Source organism: Chaetura pelagica, unplaced genomic scaffold (genome assembly GCF_000747805.2).
Source record: "Chaetura pelagica isolate M959 unplaced genomic scaffold, ChaPel_1.0 scaffold185, whole genome shotgun sequence".
Classification (NCBI taxonomy): domain Eukaryota; kingdom Metazoa; phylum Chordata; class Aves; order Apodiformes; family Apodidae; genus Chaetura; species Chaetura pelagica.
In genome coordinates, this window is record NW_009953207.1 from 187,001 (window position 1) to 191,118 (window position 4,118).

Here is a 4,118-nt window from a genome sequence, read left to right on the forward strand (position 1 = left end):
CTCCCGGCAACAAGGCGCTCCCGGCCCCGGGGCCCCCGGCGGGCTGGGCCCGTCTGCCCGACCAGCCCCACAGAACCTGCCCCTTGGCAGAAAGCGGGGGGGCTGGAGAGCAGCCCGGTTGGACAGGGAAACAGCCCGTGCCTCGCGGGGGCGACTGATTAACTGTCGCGCAATTAAGGCTTTGCTCGATTGAAAGGAAACGTTTGCAATGCCTCTGTGGTCCTATTGAGACTAATTAATTCCTTCTCAAAATGCAGCGAAGACTAATTGGGCTGTCATACTAATTACCATTAGTCCGGGACGGCTAGTGCGCACAGGCCCTGCTGCAGCGCCTCAGAGCCTGGGCCCGCAGGGACCCACCACAAATAGCACCTGTTCTCCTGTGCTGGGCGGGCTGGTGTGGAGGGAGTAAACCCAAATCTCACGGTGGCAGCTGGGCCAGGAGCTACGTGTGGAATTGGCTGTGAACCACCTTCCCCAAACCCCCAAGACAGAGCTTTGCACTAGGAACACGGGTTTAGATGACGAACCCGTGTGTGTCACTTAGGCCCTGCCCAACTGTTTTTTCAGTGTATTTGATTAAATTTCTAATTTACCTGTTGAAAATAAAGTACTTGTACCTTCATGCTAATCCCACTGCTCCTAACAGACTGTGGATGAACTCTTGCTTACCCGTTTCTCTCATGCTTTTGTTACATCCCCAGTTTCTCCTGCTTCTCTGCTTGCTTCCCCTGACAGGGCAAAACTGGTTTTCTCCAGGAAGCTGCTGGGTGCACTGCACCATCCCCAGCCATCACCTGGTATCTTTGGCACTCCTGAAAAGCTGTGGCACCTCATCTGCCCAGGTTTACTTCTCTGGCTCAGATTACACTGCCTTCTCTCAGGCTTTCATGTGTTTCACCCTGACAAATTGCTTCTTAACAAACCTAGTTCTTCAGGTTACATTTCCCACTTGTTTTTATGGTACTGATTATGCTCTCCATCCCAACATCGTGCACTGCATCTCACAGTACTAAACATTGCTTTCCTGGTAACTCCCTGACCTTAGGGCACAAGGACTTTGTCCTTATCTCACCATCCCCTAAGTCAAATCCACTTTTCCCCACATTATGATTATTATTGTTATTTCTAACCTCATTTTTTCCTCTGGCCACTACTACTGTGTTGCCTTGTCTCCTGTATCCATACTATTTCAGCCATACCTCTTTGATGTCCACAATACCTGCTGCAGTGCACACAGAAGTTTCTTGTCTTCACAAACAAGTCTCCATGATTCTGTCCTAACTACTCTTCATCTGCTGCTACTCCTGTCACTGAGTGCAACTGCTACCATCTTTAGCACGTACTTAATTTGCTTTTTAATAATTATCATCTTCTTCAGTGTCATTTTAGGTCTGTACAACACTTCTCTAAACTTCCGTTGACTGTGAAGCCTGTAAACACCTTTTATCTTCTCCATGTCTAAATACTACTGTCACACCTTTAATTGAATGATCTGAACAGCAGCAGAACAGTTGGGTGCAAGCAGTAAGGAAGTGGTTAAAATTCCCCTTCATTTTAACAACTAACACCTTAACAAAAACTCCTCAGTGAAAGGAATACTGCCAGCACATTGTTATCATCCATGGAACAGCAACATTTTGAAGCCCCTGCCAGTGTATAGGAAAACAGGACATTTTTTTTTCCATTTTCTTGTATCTTCCAACTTTAGTAACTAAAAAAGTACAGAAACTGCTGCAGTTCCTATTTCTAAACAATTTTTAAACAAATCTGGTTTTAAAAGTCAGTCCCTGAAAGCTCTCCCAGAACAGCCTCCCATGGAGAAAAAAAGTAGGTGACAGTTGGTTTTGCTCAGGAAAAATTCCCCTCAGAGCCCTGTGCAGGTATTGAGGAGGTGTGGCAGGAGTGCTGCTGCTGTCCCTGCCTCAGGAGGAAAACCTCTCCTTGTTTCCAGCGGGCAGCCCGTTCCTGCAGGCTGCTCCAGTTCACCAGCCACCTGGTGCTTGGTCAAACACTTTAACAGGCTCACAGTGAGTGACTTGCACCCAGGACGGCACAGCCAGGTACCAGAGGGCAAATCTCATTCGAACAGGCTATTTCCTAAGGCTCTCCCTGCATTTTTTACATTGTGCTTTTCTTTGCCATCACTTGAGTTTTGATGCTTTGTTTTATACGACAGAGCTATACTCTGTGTATCCTCCCCTTCTCAGGAGATAAAATAATTCTGTTGCTTTTAATTAAGTACTAAAACTTCTGCCAATTCTTCATGATTTAACACATCCAGTACCATTAGCATGTAATTAGCCTAGGTCAACATATCCTTGAAAGAGAAAATTTGAGTCTTAAATGCAAGAATTTTTGCTTTCAAATCATACCTCCCTGCTTTAACTAACTAATAGCACAAAAATATGCGTACAAATAATAACTGAATACCTTACAACTTTCTGTCTCACAGCATTTCCAAAACACTTAGAAGAGGTGTATGTATCTGCTCATTTTTCTGCTCTAGATCCCACATGATTAATGGTGAAGAATATGAATAATGAAAAGATGTGGTTCTCGGAATAAGGTTCATAGTTTGGGTTTAAAACTGAGCACTGCAAAAGTTCAATCTCACTGAGGGCAAAATTATACTGTAAAAATAATCTCATGAAATTTTGTGAGATGGATACAAAGACCATAGATGTCGTGCAGCTCATGATGTTATTTGTAGAAAATAACAGTAGTTATAATAACAGTAACTCACTCTTTGCATCCTCATTCTAAAATGAAATCAGGGCATTTGAATCTGAACAATCCTTCTACTCAGAAAATATAAAAAGGAAATATAAAATTCAGATTAATTCTGAGTTCAGGATGAGCTAAGAGGCAGATCACAATATATAAAAATTTCTTACTAAAAATCAGGTTTTTAAAATGTTACAAATTAGTTTTCTATGTCTTGCAACTAAATTTCTCTAACAAAGAGAATTATCAAATAGCTACACAATGTTACACCTCCAGGTAAAGGGCAGTGAGGCCTGGACAGCAGAGTCATAGAATCAGCATGTGTTGGGGTGGAAGGGCTGCAGCTTTTGTCTCCCCTTGAGCTTGAGAACTGTAAAAAAAAAGTTGTCTTTGCAAGACACCAGTATTTCAGGACGTTTTGTACTTTGTGTGACCTTTCCCTGATCCACCAGGATCCCCATCTGCTGCAGGAACAGTTATTGACTTCAGCTCAGCAAGATACTGCTCTGGGACTAGGTTTGACCACAGATGTCTCAGGTCACCTGTCATTCCTTTTCGGGGCAATATAGGTTTTCAAACTGGAACTAAACATGAAAAGAGAAACCAAATCTGGTAGAAATAAAATGTCTTTAATCTGTGTAAAGTATTATTTTTTGAAGTAAAACTGAACACAGGATGTTTCATTCCATGTCACATTTCTGCTGCTAAGGCCTGTGCAGTGTGTGGCTAGTGTAGCTTCTCTGTTCCACTTCGGGGCAACATTTGTGTTGACTGGCACTCTGTGAATGTCTAGAAATAACCTACACTACAGCACTTAAATATGGTCAGTCATTGGCTTTTCTTCTAAGATGCATTCAATTAATTATAGATCTTGAACAGGATTCAAAACTGATCTTAGCAAGACTTCATACGATGTTCACCAGAGGCTCTTCAGAGCCAAGGTCTGTCTGTATGGCACTCATGGCCTTGCCTGGTTTTGTGTGGGCCCAAGTGACATCCTGCTAAAGCTGTGTGAATTGCTGTATGTCATTGTGGGAAACCAATGTATGAGAAGGAATATGGCCATAGAAAGATGGCAATTGCTGTTCTTTTTCACTGTTTACAGAAAGTGCATTCATGTTGCAAATTGTGCAAATGGACATAGAGACACCCAACATGCTCCAACATTAGGCAGCCCAGCACACACATAGTATTTGTTTCTCTAATAACTGAATTCTGAAAATCGTAATTCTTAAGAAACAGAAAGACGAATTGTCACCTGGAGCTACATGGTCTCAAGCATGTGACAGATCTTAGCTCTGAACGGTGCAGGGGCACACAGGGAAAAAAGTTCCATCCCACAAAGCTCAGCTTCACAACTCTAAACTGTCCAACTGGCCCTTTCTCTGGCA

At 43.1% G+C, this 4,118-nt stretch overlaps 1 protein-coding gene across 1 annotated transcript in view; it reads right to left on the reverse strand.

Annotated features, from left to right (window-relative positions):
* Window positions 1–4,118, reverse strand: part of CFAP46 (cilia and flagella associated protein 46) — a 77,181-nt gene that overhangs the window by 72,026 nt on the left and 1,037 nt on the right. The window lies entirely within an intron of this gene.